The sequence below is a fragment of the Ahaetulla prasina genome, chromosome 3, assembly GCF_028640845.1.
Source record: "Ahaetulla prasina isolate Xishuangbanna chromosome 3, ASM2864084v1, whole genome shotgun sequence".
NCBI classification, from domain to species: Eukaryota; Metazoa; Chordata; class Lepidosauria; order Squamata; family Colubridae; genus Ahaetulla; species Ahaetulla prasina.
Genome location: NC_080541.1, coordinates 792884 through 812002, shown reverse-complemented (window position 1 = coordinate 812002; position 19119 = coordinate 792884).

Genomic DNA, 19119 nt, shown 5'->3' with positions numbered 1-19119 from the left:
CCGGAATTTCAGTGACAAACAGACAGAAGGATGCTGAGGCGATGCTGGCATGGCTGCCTCACTGGGAGGTCAGCTTCCCTGGGTCTGGGGTCCCACAGTGAAGTGGGCATGTTGACCCTTCACACCTCCACAATGAAGGCCCTTCTTGTGGCACTACAAAGCACCCCCTCCAATTAACGGAGTCACCTCCTAAGCTGATGTAGGCATTGACTTCATTCCTGCTTAGGCTTCCTTTTTTTTTTTTATTGAAAAAGTTTTAAAAAAAACAAAGACATTTTCGCCCCTTTTTTTCCCCCTCCCTCCCAAAAAAACCCCTTTCCCCCTCCCTTCCCCCCCCCCTGGCTTCCCGGGTCAATCACAAGGTATTGTTATACATAAACCAAACATAGAATAAAATTTTCCCTTCCAATCCAATTAACCTCATCCAAAGCTTTTCATCTCCCACCCCCCTCCCCATTAAACAACAGGCAAAGGAATAATAAACAAAGGCAGCGTAGGTACTTGGAAGAAGAAATTCAAAGGAAGCAACAGTTATTAATTCAAAACCCACAAGATCACAAACTTAAAGAGGCTATAAAAATATTACAGAGTCAATTTAATATGTTAATGGCAGACCAGGTGGCAACAAATATACAATATGCTAAACATAATACCTTTTGTAATGCAAATAAACCTGGGAGATGGTTGGCATATAACTTAAGGAAAAAACAGAAAGCACGTGTCATACAAAAAATAGAATATAAAGGCAAAGAGATATATCAACAGGATAAAATTAAAAAGGCATTCTCAGAATTTTACACTGCTTTATATGCAAAAGACAAAATATTGAATAGGGACATTTGTGATTATTTGAAAGATTATAAGGTTAATATTCTAACACTAGAACAGAGGGAGGAGCTGAATCGGCCGATAGCTACTGGAGAAATAGTGGAGGCAATTAAACCTGCTTAGGCTTCCTATCCCTGAATGCCAGGAGGAGTCAGGGGAACGATCTGGTTTAATCCTCAGTCCAGCAGAGGAAGCCACCACAGCTGCTCCCTGCAAACCCCCTTCAGCCTGCCCAGAAACTCCCCAAGGAAAGAGAGCGGATGGCCAGAATCTGGGGAAGATCATCCTGTGCTAAACAACGTCTGATTACAATCTGCTTCCTGGTAATTTGAACCCTAACCCTTTCTTGTTTTGTCTTCTGGAACGGCATTGAACTGCCTGTCTGCTTTTTGGGCCCTGAGGAGCACAACCATGTTGCGTCTGTCTGCGCTCGGCCCGATGCCTCCGACACTTCGGCTCTTGTGTAACTTTCCCTCCAGGCTGGGATCATCCAGCCTGCTCTGCTCCTTCCTCCGTGTCCTAAATGCAGGGCCAGCCCTGTCCTCCCCCAGGCAGAAGGATTCCTTGCCACGAGCTGCACGGTCCCTCTGGACCCCCGCCCCTTATGCTTTCCTGCTTTGCTCCCCTCTGCCATGTCCAAAGTCAGGCCTTCGATTTTTCTCTATCCAAAGGTGGAACTTTCTGTTTCCCCTCCTTCCCCTGGCTTCCCGGGTCAATCACAAGGTATTGTTATACATAAACCAAACATAGAATAAAATTTTCCTTCCAATCCAATTAACCTCATCCAAAGCTTTTCATCTCCCACCCCTCCCCATTAAACAACAGGCAAAGGAATAATAAACAAAGGCAGCGTAGGTACTTGGAAGAAGAAATTCAAAGGAAGCAACAGTTATTAATTCAAAACCCACAAGATCACAAACTTAAAGAGGCTATAAAAATATTACAGAGTCAATTTAATATGTTAATGGCAGACCAGGTGGCAACAAATATACAATATGCTAAACATAATACCTTTTGTAATGCAAATAAACCTGGGAGATGGTTGGCATATAACTTAAGGAAAAAACAGAAAGCACGTGTCATACAAAAAATAGAATATAAAGGCAAAGAGATATATCAACAGGATAAAATTAAAAAGGCATTCTCAGAATTTTACACTGCTTTATATGCAAAAGACAAAATATTGAATAGGGACATTTGTGATTATTTGAAAGATTATAAGGTTAATATTCTAACACTAGAACAGAGGGAGGAGCTGAATCGGCCGATAGCTACTGGAGAAATAGTGGAGGCAATTAAACCTGCTTAGGCTTCCTATCCCTGAATGCCAGGAGGAGTCAGGGGAACGATCTGGTTTAATCCTCAGTCCAGCAGAGGAAGCCACCACAGCTGCTCCCTGCAAACCCCCTTCAGCCTGCCCAGAAACTCCCCAAGGAAAGAGAGCGGATGGCCAGAATCTGGGGAAGATCATCCTGTGCTAAACAACGTCTGATTACAATCTGCTTCCTGGTAATTTGAACCCTAACCCTTTCTTGTTTTGTCTTCTGGAACGGCATTGAACTGCCTGTCTGCTTTTTGGGCCCTGAGGAGCACAACCATGTTGCGTCTGTCTGCGCTCGGCCCGATGCCTCCGACACTTCGGCTCTTGTGTAACTTTCCCTCCAGGCTGGGATCATCCAGCCTGCTCTGCTCCTTCCTCCGTGTCCTAAATGCAGGGCCAGCCCTGTCCTCCCCCAGGCAGAAGGATTCCTTGCCACGAGCTGCACGGTCCCTCTGGACCCCCGCCCCTTATGCTTTCCTGCTTTGCTCCCCTCTGCCATGTCCAAAGTCAGGCCTTCGATTTTTCTCTATCCAAAGGTGGAACTTTCTGTTTCCCCTCCTTCCCCTGGCTTCCCGGGTCAATCACAAGGTATTGTTATACATAAACCAAACATAGAATAAAATTTTCCTTCCAATCCAATTAACCTCATCCAAAGCTTTTCATCTCCCACCTCCCCAAATGCTATGGGGGAGCTGACCAAAGATCTGCCAGACTTGCAAGTTTCTCCAATCGTTTCCATTATTTGAGAGCAAAAAGTTGCTTGGACCAGGGCTTTTTAGATTTTCCTAGAATAATCTTGCAGGGAGGGGAGGGGCTGCAAGTATTTCTGCCCCCAGAAATGCAGTCTCCCTGACACTTGGGCGCAGGCCTGCTGCGGAGGCTGCTGAATAAGGCATCTGGCCCACTCAGTGCTTGTACAGGTAGTACTGAATTTATGACTGGCTGCCTAATGACCGTTCAAAGTTCTGATGGACTTTTAAAAGCTACAGCCGTCCTCAGTGTTTCAATTGCTGCACCTGCTCCCTTCCTTTGGTCAGATCAATGCATTTCGGGCACTTGGCAGCCAGCTCACATTTCCAGCTGGGTGCAGCATCTCATATTCACCTGACTGCAATTTGTGCCGTTCTCCAGCAGAAAATGGCAAAAAATAGTCATTGGATAGGCTGGATTTGCTTAATGACCATGTGGTTCCATGACCAACTGCAGTGACTCACTTCACGACCGTTGTAAAAACGGTCATAAAATCAATTCTGGTCACGTGGTGTCTCAGCTTACAACTGCAACAATTTATGACTGACATGCTAGGCTCCGTTTTGGCCATAAGGTGAGGACCACCTGCAGGTGAACCCAGCTCTTCCTCAGTCTGAACCATTCCCTCTTTCCCCACAATGAAACCCACTCCTTTCAAAAGGAGAGGCCTCTTCTGCCCCCCCTCGTGCCCAAGTCCCCCCTGGCTGGAAGTCTCCAGAGGGTTTGGCTGCCCAAGGAGACCCGCAGAGCCTCTACACCACCCTCCACTTGCAGGACCTTCTGCCAGGGCCTGGTGCGACCCTGGAGAGGCAGCCTTCCTGAAGAAGCTGCAAGCCACAAGAGAGACTTGCATTCCCAAAAGGGCACTAATAAAGGAGGGGGAGTCAAGCACAGTGATCACAGGTAACTGTCGGCCTCTGTGGCCACATAGGTGGCAGCATAGCCCTGGCAGGCGTCATCAGCTGAGAGGCAGCAGCGAACAACAAGATCTGCCTGGCATTTGGGAAGCCTGGCATGTGAGTCACTTCCCTGCCCGGCAGGGACTGGAGCTCTGATGCTTCCTTGGCTCTGCTCAGCCTTCCGAGCTGCTTCCGTTCTCTGACGGAGGGGAGGGGAAGTGGGAGGAGGGCATTAGGGGAGGCTGTAGAGACCTCCTCGCCTGGCTCCCTCCAGTCAATTCTGACTTGCTGCTTGGATGGGGGGAGGTAAGGAAAGAGCCGTCTCACACCAGGAAAGCTGTTGCTGGGAGGGACCAGGGAGGTCGGGGTGGGAAGCCTCTCCCCCTTCGCAGGGCATCCTGATCTGGCCCTCTTCAAAGGATGCCTTCTGGGGAGTCCAGGGCAGAGCAAAGCACTTTGGCCTCCCCGGGCAGGAATCCAGGGGCTTGGATGGCTGAGGATGGAGCTCTCTGGGGCCAGCCCGCTCTGTCTCTGGGGCCCAAATTGGAAGCTTGGAAATATCTTCCTTTCCAGGTTGGGGTATGTGGGTGGGGGAGGAACACTTAAAGAAGGAAGGGGGCTCATCAGGGCCAGACTGGCAGGCCAGAGGGAGAGAGGTCTTGCAGAGACAAGGTGAGGGGGTCCTTCTGGTGAGTAAGGTTGGGGCTTGGGCCAGGGGAGCTGCTTGTCCTGCCCAGTTTCAGCCAAATTCACCCCGGAGGAAAGGACAGGAATGGAGAACAGGAGCATCAAGGGCAGAAGAAACCAGTTTGAAGGGAAGAAAGAACCTGAATGTCAGTGCTGACCATTAACTGCCCAGTTGGAGGAGGGGGACCCTCCAGGCCACTGGCAGACCAGCAGCTCAGAAAGGCTTAGCAGTAGCCAGCAGGAGAAGGGCCACTGCCACTCATGGGCACCGCCTACAGTCACTGGCAGCTCTTCCTGAGCTCAGACTGCTGGGAGATGTTGAATCAGCCTGAGAAAATGTGTCTTCTTGCTTGAAATGAAGCAGATAAGGAGATTGGACGGAAGGCTTCCAAAAGCTTCAGGATTCCCAAACTGGGTCCAACCAGCTGGTGTGCCAGGGCTGCTAGGTGCCGCCCCCCCCTCCCCGCTCCAAGGCCTCCTCCCCTTGGTTGCCCTGTGGCATCTACACTGGCTGCTGCTGCTGCTGTTGCTGCTGCTCACCCTGGGCAGGGACGGCCACTCTCCAGCCACTTGGGGCAACCAAGGGCAGCCCTTGAGCCTGACGTGTCTCTGGCCATCAGCAGGGGAGCCCCACAAGTGCCTGATCGCCAGCAGCAGTGGCTCCTATGGCCTGCAAGCTGCCTTTTTGCTCCTGACCTTTGCCCTGGGGGCACCGGAGCCTCTCTGGAGAGGGGGAGAGGGAGGGCCCAGCAGCCTACCCAGACCCACCGAGACTGCTGGGCCTCAGGGGCTTCCTCTGACATGTCTCTGCTCCATCTGAGGAAGCTCCAAGTGCAGGGGGGAGGGTCTGGCCAAGCTGACACCCCAATTTGGCAGGATGTGCATGGATGGGTGAGAGGGAGTCCTCAGCCACAGATGATGCTGGGCTTCCCCAACTTGGAAAGCCTTGGTGGGCTGAGCCCCAGGGCAACTTGGAGGGTGGGGAGGGGGTGGCAGACCTGGATATCACAAAGGAGTTGCAGGTAGTTTGTAGAACTGGGGGGGGGGGTCTGAGCTTCCAGCCAGGAGACGGGGTGGGGCTGTGGAAAAAGGCTGATTGGCAGAAAGGCCTGGTGGCCCTGAACAACTACAGGCAGGGGGGAAGCCAGGATGGGAGGGGCCACCAAGTTGCTTGACCAGTCCTGCCGCCTCTCCGCCTCTGAGGAAGGGGCGCTGGGCAGGCCCCCTTCCTATCCCCTGCCAGAGTGAACGCTTGGGGTGCAGCCTGTGGGGTTCAGTGTAGCCGCAGGCACCTGGCTGCGTGCTGAAGGGGACCTCCAGGCCCATATTCCCCATCCTGTGGCTCTGCGGGAGGGGTCTGGCCACTTGCATCCCACATTCAGGTGGGCGAGAGGGCGAGGGAGGAGTGAGGGCGCACTGGCTGACCTTCTTTGGGGGGGTCTGTCTGTGGCCCCCGGATGGTCAGCACTTCTGGGTGAAAAGTTGAGGGGGGGCTGCAAAGCCCAGAAATCAGTCAGGTACAGCTCCATCTTGTATACATTCCTAGACTGGGAGGGGCTGCGAATGCCTTCCCTGGACAACCATTCAGAAGATGCAACTGGCCCAGCATGCTGTATCCAAGAACTTTGGGGGCACTTTGGGAGGCCCATATAACCCCAGTGTTTCACCAACCACACTGACTTCCTGTAGCCTTCAGGGGCATTTCAACATAGGTTATCCCCTATCAAACCACCATTCGTGGCTTGGAGTAGGGTTACTTAAGTCCCTGCTTGTCTCAGCTTGTCCCCCTCTGCCAGGAGTGGCTCAGGCGGGGCCCAGGAGATGGGCGCCCTTTTGCGCAGTCCCTGCCCCACAGGGCCTCCTTTCCCCCTGGCGCGACCCTGACACTCCTGGCAGTCCACAGGGCCCTGAAAACTGGGCTCTTCCCCTGGACGGAGCAGCAAGTCACACCCTATCCCCCCCCCCCCCCGAAGGCTCTTCCATGGACAAGGCGCTGCTTGGCTCACTTGTTCTCTGCCTCTCCTGGGCTTTTCCCTTTTTTGGGGGGTTCTGGTGCTTGTATTTATTCCTTTGGGGTTTTTTTATGCTTCTGTCCTCTGGCAAGGTGAGTGTATAGAGCTGCACTGTGAGCCAGGTGGCCGAAGCAGAGAGAGCCACCTCTGAGTTGAGGGCTCCTGCTGATATCCAGCTGCCTGCAAAACCACACAGCCATACAGGACTTTCCTGACGTTTCATCACTTGGTCCTGATTTACGGAAGATGTGCACAGAGTAGGCTAACATCCCATAACAAGCACGGGGGGCCCCACACTTCATTAGCTAAGCTCTCCATTTCCGGAGGTGCTTTTTAACATGCTAACAACAAGCTTTTTGTGTCCGGAGATGTTTGACTGCGGCTGAAGCACCTTCCGTTTTCGGTTTCCAATAATGGCCCAGTTGCAAAAGTCGCCATTGGCCAGCTAGGCCAACCATTCCTACAACTGACACATTTGTGGTCGGCATCTTTAGCATCTTCCAATAAATATTGAGGCAGGTCTCATCCGTCCCGCTTAAGTTATTTAGCAAAGAAAGATTCCTGGCCCGCCGTTTCCCAAGAATGGATTTCACTGGAAGCAAAAGTGGAAGCAAAGATAGCAAGCGGAATCAGTCAATGTCCAGCTAGAAGATCTCTTAGGTAACATACCCTCAGTTCACCTGTTCTCCACCTCAGCACTCCTTTGGGTGACCTTGGGCAGGATTGGTGCATCTCACAGGGCTTGGCTCCCAGACACTCCCCACTTCTCCCCCCACATCCCCATCTCTTCCCTCCTGCCCCCTTGCTAATGTCAGGCTGCACGGACGCCATGCAAAGCTAGCAGAATGGCAGCCATGACATTAGCTAAGTGCTGATCCTAACAAGGGTTACATAAAGCCAAAGCATAGATTGTCTCGCTTGCAAAAGCCCCTGAATAGCTTTCAGTCAATGGGGCTGGCCCTCCAATGCATTAATATACCCATTGAAAACCCCCTTTTGCCCTGCAGGTGAGTCCCAGGCCTGCTGTGTGCTGGGGGCTTCAGGGAGGATGTTGCAGGCAGAAGACCAGCTGGAGGCAGCAATGCCCATCACTTTCTTGACAAGGTAGGGAGACCGAGGCTCCAGTCCTCATTGAGGGGGGAAACAGAGGTGCCTGCAGTCTTCTCCAAGTGGGGGGCAGGTATCTGGTGCAGCCCTTCAGGATGTGAATCAGGCAACAGCCTGTGCACCTTCTCAGCGGATCAGGGCTGCCGGCTCTCCTTCCCGCTGCAGGGGAGTCATGGCCAGAGGCAGCTCAGGAATGTTAATTGGCTCAACAGGTGACTTCCAGGAAGTTGACAGCCAGATCAGATGTGTGTGTGTGTTTGTGTGTGTGTAGAAACCTCTTGTAGATGTACATCTGCTCCAAATTTTATTTATTCATTTATTTATAACATTTATAGACCACCTGTCTTACCTCATGGTAACTCTGGGTGGCATACAATCATGAAAATGGAACTATATAAATTAAAAACATAAGTAAGTTCAAATATTATCTTCCTGGACTTGGGCAAAGGTAATTTTTGCAGGTTTTTAATTATATAATCATTGATTGGATTGCTATAATAGGTTGTTTAGTTTATTTGCATCCCATCAGGCATTTGGAAGGCACCTTAGAAGCCATGCTGAGGACAGCTAATAGAAAAAAATTAAATACCCCCCACTCCCCATCCTGAGGATTTTATTATTCTATTTTGACTATTTTGAGGACCGGATTCAGTGTTAGTTTATGCAGGCATTTTATGCAGGAATGCAGAAGTTGCACTATAAACACATTCACATCTGATTATTTATTATAGCAGCAATTTAAATAACAATACGATCAAATAAAATCAAGCCTGACATTTATATTTATTATAGTTTTGCTGTACATGTATTTATCACATTTAGGTAATGCCCATTTCACTCTCAGAATCCAAAATAAGAGCTGGCAACAATTTTAAGGCATCTTTCTGTGGTGAGCCCAGTGGCAAAGAGAAGAAATCCCAGGAGCCCAAGAAAGCCCCCAGCCCCAGTTCCTACTTGCATCCCTGCCCTCTTGGGGGCTGCAAGCACTGAAGGAAGCCTTTGTGCCCCTGGTCCAGCCTCCAGAGTACCCCGGGCAGGATGCCCTGCTGAACCTGGTCTGCACTGCCCCGGGGGTCAGGAGGGAGCTGGGCAGGAGCATAGTTAGGGCTCAGCTCTCCCTCCGGCTGCCCCAGGTTGGGGGATGCTGCACTGCTGCTGCTCAGGGCAGTGCTGGGATGTATGAAGCCTTCCGCTGTTCATCTCTTAGAATACCAAAGGGGCTGCCTGGGCACCTCAGGGCCTCCAGTGGAACCAGCTGAAGTGTCCATGAGAACTTCCCTGAGGAGACCTGTCCCAGAGTAGCCCCATCTGGCTCTCTCAGGGGAAGGGGCTCCCCCTGGCATCATGAGTTGGCAAGGCTGCCCAGAGAGACTGTTGGGGAAAGAACTGCCAGCAGCTTCTGCCTTCACTCTTGTCCCCAATTCAGGTATGAGTGCCAAAGTCAATGATGGAAACGAGACACGAGGTGCAAGTTTTCTGATTGCTTTTTATTGAAGTACTCCAAGGAAAAGGGCTCCTGCCAAAATGCCAGGAGAGCCAAGAACAAAGGATTAAGAAAGCTTTATACATTTTCACTAAAGAAGAAGGCAGGACAAGGCGGGATAATAAGAAATATCATCTAATAAACATTTTAGTAATAATTCTACAATTTGTTCTATTGGTCTCTAGCTGTCCCTATTCCTAAGCCTTGGGTAATGAATGCCCCAGGAGTTATCTAATACACATTTTATTTGCTGCAGGCCATCTCTATTCCTAACTTTTAGCTGATCTCTGCAAGTTGTCTAACTCTTGTTACTTTTATCAGATTTCTAACTATCCAGAATTGTTACAAGATTTATACATGGATATTTCCTGTAGATAAGCATTCTTTGGTCTTTGCCAGACAGACTCCACAATTACAGTCTGCCTGATTTACTTTCAAGTGTGTGCCATGACCTGGCTTTATTTTAGCAAACAGCCCATCACCACCACCATCCCGGAGAGTCTTTGGTCCTGGGGAAGCCTTGCCCACCCTGTGCCCAAGTGTGAAAGTGGCCCTGCGCACCCCTGGCTGAGGCAATTTCTGCCTCACCAGCTGCTGAGGGGCTCTTGGTGGCTTCCACAGATGCTCAGCTTTAATAACTGACTTGAAAATGAGACCCTGTTTTCCTTCATAAAAGTTTTGCTTCCAACCCTCTCCGGATAAAATAAACCAACAAATTACAATTGTATTTTACAAAGCATTTAACTTGATTCTATCCACTGAAAAATGGGATTAAAAAAAACTTCAGAACCCAGAGTTTAGACTACCATAAACCAAAGTTGGTCAATGTTGCAATAAGCAAAGCAGTTTAACAGAACTCTTAAAGACCTGGCATCAGGGATGAAATCTACTTACCTTCCTTACTGGTCTGGAAGTGCACATACCACGTGTGTGTGCGAGCAAGCGAGCGAGCGATGAAAGCGTGCATGTGTCACAGAAACACATTACTTCCTGGTTAAAACCAGGAAGTAATGACACCTGGGCAGGTGGGCGGAGCTTCGCTCCACCATCGCTATCGGATCGCCAAACTACCAGCCACAATCGCAGCTGGATCACACAATCCGGTCCAATCTGGGAGCATTTTTTTTTTCATTTATATCCCGCCCTTCTCCGAAGACTCAGGGCGGCTTACACTATGTCAAGCAATAGTCTTCATCCATTTGTATATTATATACAAAGTCAACTTATTGCCCCCCAACAATCTGGGTCCTCATTTTACCTACCTTATAAAGGATGGAAGGCTGAGTCAACCTTGGGCCTGGTGGGACTTGAACCTGCAATATTGCAAGCAGTTGCTGTTAATAATAGGCTGCATTAGCCTGTTGCGCCACCAGAGGCCCCTTTCACCCCTGCCCGGGATCCTTTCCAAGGGAGAAGGCCCAGTCTTTCTCCCTCCCTTGAACCACTCTGTCTTCCACCCTCCAATTCTCTGCCTCAGTGGGCTACAGCAGTGCTGGCCGGAGGGCCCTTGAGAAATGGGCCTTGAAGCTCCCCCTCAAAGGGATGACCTGGCTGCAGGACCTGGGACCCTGCTGACCACTGCACTTCAACCCCATAGCAACAAAAAGGCCCATATTCCTGGTCCACACCCTCAAGCAGGAGATTGCCTCTCTCCTCCTGGGTGGACAAGGAGGTTGATGCTCTCTTGCGCCACCCGGAGGCTGGTGGTAGAGAGCCAGTTGGGGGCCCCAGGCTGAAAGGACAGAAAAGCTTCCCCCAATCCATGGGGACAGCACAGCAGGCAGGCCGGCAGTTTTCTTGGCGGGATTTGGAGAGTCTTCGGCCCCCACCGCCTGCTCCCAAGATGCTTTTCTGCTTCCCAGTTTAACTGTGTTCCTGGGATCCCCTGTGGCCACCGGAGCTGGCTTCTGCTGCCCCCTGCTGGTGCCCAAGTCAAAGAGGCTGTGCATGGCGTTGGGCTGTTGGGGTTCCTGGGATCTTCCAAGGTCAGCTCTGTGGGGCCACCTGTGGGAAAGATGCAGGAGGAGCAGCGCCCGATCTCTCCCGCTGGAGATGATCCTGTCTTGGGAAGAAGGGAGCCACAGAGAAGTTCCTTGCCTGCAAGGGAGGGGCCTCAAGGAATCCCCACCTCTTGCTCCAGGTGGACATCCGGCCTTGCTCCAAAACTCTAATGAAGGAGCCTTCCCAGCAGCTGAGTCTTCCAGAGCTTTTCCTCATCTTGGGGTGAAACTCATTTATAGAGCCAGATCCTTTGGGTTGGGCATGTCCCCAGAGTGACAGCAACCTGCTGCATCCTCATTATATGACAGCCCTTTGATCTATGTTATGTGGGTGTGGGTATCCATCCATCCATCCATCCCTATTTGTACAAAAGGGGCCTTATTGAGGAGAAATATATATGTGGGTACATGCATATTTATGTTGTCATATTTATGGAGTGTATATTGGAGATGGTGACCTTTTGAGAGCTGTATGAAACGAAATTTCATTTTAATGCTTGTTGATTGATGTACATTCAAAGTGACAAAGTTATTCTAAGTCAAGTCTAAAACAGAAGAGATTGGGGAGATGGGGCACTTTCTCTCTCTCTCTCTCTCTCACACACACACACACACGCACACACGCGCACTCAATTTTCCAAATTACCTGGGAAGTGAGTGATCAGTGATAGAGAATATGAGTGAAGGATCTTTGGAAAGTACAAAACTGCCAGAGGAAACAGGACCTACAACTCCAAGGACCCAGAGCGGAACCCTAGCAGGGGCTTCAGAATGAGGAACGGAACATTTGAGCTGCAGAAGAGCTGCAGGAGGGAATCGCTAGCTTAGCCACAGGAGTGGGGCATACAAATTGTGGCAAGCACCTGATATTCCAAAACATAGAAGTAAGAATTGGGTCACAGTAGTCAGCAAAGTGCATGCTTAAAATATTAATTGACACTCTTTGCATATATATAATCTGCTAATTATAATGCACATGTGATATGTGATGTAGTAGGTTTGAGGAGAGTCTCTGGAAAAATGTAGGAAGTGATCGGAAAAGTGTGTAACCTCATAGTACTTCAGCCAATGGGGAACGGGGAGGGATGAGCGGCTGGGACAGGAGTGTCTAAAAACTGGAGAGAACCAAGCGATGATAGCTTCTCCCCGCTTATTGCAGTCAAGGAAAGGAAAGGTCTTCCCTGTGTCTTGGCTGGTTATTGGCCAAGCAAATTTGCCCCTGGTTGAGAAGGAAAGCAGCCAGGAGGATCACCCAATCTGGTGATCCGTAGGGTCGTTGTCAATGTTCCAGAAAAAAAAAACCCACTCTAAGTAAAAACTTCAAAGCGAGCATCTTTCAAAGTTCTATTTACTAGAATAGATAAACTGGCACATCTGGGGAAACCCGAATCTGAGAGGTCTGGGTTTTCCCTCAGTAAGTCAAACCCCGCCAAAACCATCCGGATTCCACAATCGATCACATGCTCCAATTGCCAACCGTCCCATCTCGAGCCAACACTTCGACCACTCCTTCTCCAGTTGCAGGATCGGCCTGACCCTGACCGACAGGAAGAACGCTATTATGTCTAAAGACAAACCTCTGCTAAATCCCCCCCCTCCTACTTTCCCACACATGAGAAAGTGGCAGCACGGAAGCTTCCGGCCTAATATGGCTTCCAAAGCTGACAGAAGTTTTGTGGTACAAATTGCAGATTCCGCTTAAGTGAAACGTTTCCTCCTCCAGTCCTCCTTATGCAAGTCGGTTCTTGCACAAAGTACACAAACTGGCCATTTCCAAGCAAGAGACCTGGAACCTGCCTCCCCACCCACTCTGCTCCAAAGAGAGGCCACCCAGCCCAGGACAAAAAAAGAGGGGCAGAGAAATGATGATTTAAAGCTGAGCAGCCCTTTAAGATTGAGGATGAGTCAGCAAGGTTACTGCCCTTTAAGAAGCTGCCTATTTAAAGGAGGCCATTAGAGGGCATATCTCTCTCCTCATGTATCTGCATTGTAGTTCTCCACATAGTGTTGAAGAATGATTGCTTGCCTGGCTCTGTTTAGTACGGGTATCTATATATACTGTATATCTGCTGTGGTCCGCCAGCAGTCTGCGGACCTGGCAGCAGAGTTGGACAGTGAGGAGGCTGGGGAGGACGATGGGCCAGTCCTGGAGTCAGGGGAAGGCCCAGATGAGGGCTCTCCGTCGGAGGCAGAGATGGGGCCAGGGCCATCGGGGAGCTATGCATGGACTCTGGAACCTCAGAGAGCAGAGAGGCAGAGGAACAGGAGGAGCCTTTCCTAGTACACGCATGCGAAGAGCTGCCAGAAGGCAAGAGCAGCTGAAGCAAAAAGGACAACTTGGGAGTTAGGCCAGAAGATGATTGGCCCCTCCCATAAGGCTTAAAAGAGCAGTGACGAGCCATTGGGTTCTTTATGGAAAAGCAGCATTGATTCCAGTGCGTCTTGTCAGCGTTTGAACTTTGTGGGGTTTTTGCAGAGAAAAGCCTTTGGCAGGTTGCCAAAGACAACAAAGGTTGGTGATAAGGCCGAAGGACTGTTTATGAAGAATTTGTTTTGGACTAAGCTGAGAATGGATTAATTCTCAGCTGTTTTAATAAAATAAGTTTTTTCAGGCCTGTATTGTGTTTGGCAATCACTATTTGGGCCCCGGTCACAACAATATAACTTGTAGATAAACCACTGTTTGAAAAACCTCTGTGTACTGTATTTTGCTCCTGGGTTGTCTCAAAATAGTAGTCACACTGTGCACACTCTGACAGAAAGAAAAGGGGCTCATGTGGCAACTCCTGAGATCCTCTTGCAATGACGGCTCTGCTTTTTGCCATGAATGCCCTCTCAGGCATCCCTGCCCCCTCGGCCTGCCAGGCAGAAGCCCAACCTATCTGAAGAAGGCGGAAGCAGCCAGCCACTCTCTGGTGACCTGCAAGGAAATGCCAGCCATATCTGTCTTCCTCCCAGAAGGCAACAAGGACTCCGGGCCCCAAATGACCCTCTGGGGCTGGAAGAAGGGCAGTTCCTGGATCAGGTAAGGGAGAGCTGGTGGAGAGACGAGGACCAGCCTGTCAAGAGGAGCTCATTTCTGATCTCGCAGGATAAATTTATTTATTTATTTATTTATTTATTTATTTATAATCGAATTTATATACCGCCCTTCTCCCAAAGGACTCAGGGCGGTTAACAGCCAGCTTAAAAAACACAATATAATACAAGTTAAAAACACTATAAAATTAATATAGTTTATGGCCGAAATACTAAAAAACTAACAATAACAATAAAACTAAAACCCCATTAAAACTTCATTTTTAGGCTACTGCTCGATGGAATAAAAGAGTCTTCAGCTCACGGCGGAAGGTCCAGAGGTCGGGGAGTTGACGAAGCCCCGGAGACAACTCATTCCAGAGGGCAGGGGCCCCCACAGAGAAGGCCCTCCCCCTGGGGGCCGCCAGTTGACATGTTTAACTGACGGTACCCCGATGACAATACCCCCCACCATATTGTTTTTTAAGCCCCTCAGGGATTCCAAGGGAGAGGGGGCAGAGCAAGGGCTGGAGTGTGTGTGTGACTGGGACTCCCCACAGAAGCAAAGCCACTGCTTGGGCAACCTCTCACCTCCTTGGGCTTACATTTGGGATGGGATGAAGACATTCCCAAGACCGTTAAGAGTGCTGGCAAGATGGAGACATTCCCCACTGACAAACTTCCCTCCCTACTGGCCCCCTGGCAGCAAATGACCCAGCCTGGCAGAGCCTTGAGGATGCTGCAAGGGGCTACAATATGCCGGGCGGGTGGGTGAAGCAGCTGGCATTTCTTTTCTCCTTCCTGTTCAAGGACCTGCCCAAGAAGAGAGAAGGAAGAATCCTGCAAGGGAGCAGGTGGCCATGCAAGCTGGCACCACCTGGCGATGGAGTGGATTCTCTGAGTGTGGCATTTGCAGTTGTGGGCAAGAGGTGGGCTGCACCACACAAGGGATGGAGATAAGAGCTGTGGTTAGAATGCAATATTGCAAGCTAATTCACTGCTAATTGCCAAGGGTTCAATCCTGACCGGCTCAAGGTTGACTCAGCCTTCCATCCTTCCGAGGTTGGTAAAATGAGGACCCAGATTGTTGGCGGGCAACATGCTTACTCTGTAAACCACTTAGAGATGGCTGTAAAAGCACTGTAAAGCAGAATATAAATCTAAGTGTTATTGCTCATGCTATATGTTTGGAAGACACCTTGCAAATCTGATGCAGAAGACCGAAGTGGGTACTGTGGCACAGAGGTGTGGTGGTTCCACCAACTGCAAATCCTTCTGATAGTAGGAACTCCATCCACACAGTTCCACATCATCAAGAAGGAAGCTCTGGAAAATGCCAATAAACCAGGTAGATAGTTAGCATATAAATTGAAAAGAGAGAGAGAATCACGAAAAATAACACAGTTAGTGGATGACCAAGGACAGACCAGAAAATGGAATGAGGAGAAGAAAAAAATTATACAAGATTACTAGAGAAAATTGTTTGAGCAAGAGAACATAGAGGAGGAAAGTGTTAAACGGTATTTGCAGAAAGCAAATCTACCTCAGATTCCTAAAGACACTGAAATGATGCTAGAAGGAAATATAAAAATGATGGAATTAATCTAAACTTAAAAAACAAAAAAATGGGAAGGCATCTGGCCCAGATGGATTACCAGCGGAATATTATAAGACATTACAGGAGTCGTTGAGTCTCCCATTACTAGAAGTTATGAATGACCTTGTGTCAAAGATGAAACTACCCAAGTCATGGTCAGAAGCTTATATTACACTTATTCCAAAGGAAGATACCGACTCACAGCAAATTAAGAACTATAGGCCCATATCTTTGTTAAACTCTGGCTACAAAATATTTGCTTCAATATTGGCAGAAAGATTTAAAAGATATTTAAATAATTTTGTACATTCTAATCAAAATGGATTTCTGCCAAAAAGACAGATTAAAGTCAACATGAGGATAATTCTGGATACCTTGGAATACTGTGAGGCACATCCCGAAAAGTAAATGGCTTTGATATTTCTTGATGCACAGAAAGCCTTTGACAATGTGAACTGGCGATTTATGCTACTACAATTGGAACAGATGGGTTTTGGTAGAAAGTTTATTTAGGCTATAGTAGCTATATACCACAAATAAACTGCAAAAGTAATGATAAATGGAGAATTGACAGAATTGATTGAAATTAAAAAAAGGAACAAGACAAGGTTGCCCACTGTCACCTCTGTTGTTTGTATTAACATTAGAAGTGTTAAAACAGAAATATTAGAGAAGAAGAAGATATAAAAGGCATGAAAATCCAAAAGGAAGAATATAAATTGCAAGCATTTGCGGATGACTTGGTTTTTATTCTTGAAGATCCATTAGAATCAATAACTACATTGATAGACAAGATAGGAGAATATGGAAAAGTTGCAGGACTGAAAATAAATAAAGACAAAACAAAGATTTTGACAAAAAACATATTAATAAAACAAAAAGAAGAATTGGCGCAACGATCAGAGATGCAGGTCACAAGCAAGGTTAAATATTTGGGAATATATCTGACAGCAAGATGTAGTACACTTAAAGAGAACAACTATAGTAAACTCAAACAACAGATAGTGACAGATTTGGCAAAATGGGAGAATTTACAACTATCATTGATAGGGAGAATATCAACGATTAAGATGAATATACTGCCTAGAATTTTATATTTGTTCCAGACAATTCCAATTAGACTAGGGAAAGGATACTCCGAAGAATTGAATAAAATAGTGTTGAAGTATATTTGGCAGGGTAAAAAAGCAAGGATAAAGTTAAAATTGTTGCAAGATGCCAGAATACGAGGAGGGTTTGGATTGCCTAATTGGGAATTATACTATCAAGCAACAAACTTGATGTGGATCAAGGAATGGATTACTTTAAGAAATACTAGAATATTGACTTTAGAACAGTGGTAGTCAACCTGGTCCCTACCACCCACTAGTGGGCGTTCCAGCTTTCATGGTGGGCGATAGGGGTTTTGTGCGATACTGAAGCACTTTCCTTTTTTTTCAATTTAATTGACTTTAAAAAAAAATTCATAGCATTATTTAAAAACATTTTCATTAGCTTTTTATAAAATTCCCCGTGACAATTTAAATTTCTGAAAATATACTATTTGTATCGCCCGCGCATAAGTTTAGTTCATGTTATGTAAATGAAACTAAATGGCGCTATAGTGCGATCGCAAACAAAAGAGCCTCATCCCAGAATAGCTCGCGCATCTCTTCCCGCACCACCCAGCTGTAACAGACAAGCAGAGCTGGTAGCCAGCGCCCCCCCAAACCCAATCCACGATGCGCGAGAGGCATGCGCAGATGACGATACATGGCGCATTACTGTGGAACCGGTGGGCGGTTAGAAAATTTTACTACTAACCAAGATACAAAAGTGGGCGGTAGGTATAAAAAGGTTGACTACCCCTGCTTTAGAAGGACATGATTTGTTATTGGGATGGCATGCCTTTTTATGGTATAAGGAAGCAAAAATGCCGGGGTATTTCAGAAGACATTTTATAAGAGAAGCCTTGTTATTAAATTGGGAGAAGATTAAGAGACAACACTATTTAAAAATTCCAGTCTGGTTATCAACTATTGAAGCATTCTCATATTCAATAACATTTAGAAAGGAACAAATTGTCAGATATAGTGAATTGTTGAATGAAAAGGGTGAACTTAAAACTATGCAAGAATTAGAAGTACAAGGTATAAAAATGAATTGGTTTTCGTATTTGCAAATACACTCTAGATATGATAAAGATTCCAAGACAGAAGGTTTTCATAATAATTTGACTAATTTAGATAAAATCTTAACAGGTACTGATGAAAATATAATTAAAAAATTATACTGATATTTATTAGAGGTTAAATTGGAAGAAGAAGAAGTTAAAGAAACAATGATTGCTTGGGGGAAAAACTTTGGACATGGGATTGCTTCAGAGACATGGTAAAAACTGTGGTCGCAAAATTATAAAATGACAATGTCAACTGCGTATAAAGAGAATTTGTATAAGATATTCTACAGGTGGCATTTACCCCCGACGAGAATAGCCAGAATGTTTAAGAATAAATCTGAAAAATGTTGGAAATGTCATCAGATACCCGGCTCATATTACCATATGTGGTGGATATGCATAGAAACTAGAAGATATTGGACTAAAATCCACACTTGGTTGGAAAAAATGATTAAAAAAACACATAGACTTTAAACCAGAGGTTTTTATACTAGGGATCATACCTGAAATTTATTATAATAGAGAATTGAGATATTTGATTGTGAATGTAGTAACAGCGGCTAGAATTGTGTTTGCTAAAAATTGGAAAAATGAGAAAATGCAAGATGAAGTTATTAAGAAAATAATGGAATGTGCTGAAATGAGTAAATTGACATTTGAAATTAGAGAACAGGGAGATAAACAATATTATAAGATATGGGATTTATTTTATCAATGGTTAGATAAAAAATATGTTAATGAAGTTTGATAGAGGTTTCTATAAAGTAAGAACTGTCGAAATACCTACTGATTTAAGAGGATGAAATGAATGATGCAATACAATTAACATAAATTTAGAATATTTTATATGAAATGAGGGAAAAAAAAAAGAAAAAAAAAAAAAAGAAAAAAAAAAAAAAAAAAAAAAAAAAAGAAAGAAAAAAAAAAAAAAAGAAAAAAAAAAAAAAAAAAAAAAAAAAAAAAAAAAAAAAAAAAAAAAAAAAAGAAAGAAAAAAAAAAAAAAAAAAAAAAAAAAAAAAAAAAAGAAAAAAAGAAAAAAAGAAAAAAAAAAAAAAAAAAAAGAACAAAAAGAAAAAAAAAAAAAAAAAAAAAAAAAAAAAAAAAAAAAAAAAAAAAAAAAAAAAAAAAAAAAAAAAAAAAAAAAAAAAAAAAAAAAAAAAAAAAAAAAAAAAAAAAAAAAAAAAAAAAAAAAAAAAAAAAAAAAAAAAAAAAAAAAAAAAAAAAAAAAAAAAAAAAAAAAAAAAAAAAAAAAAAAAAAA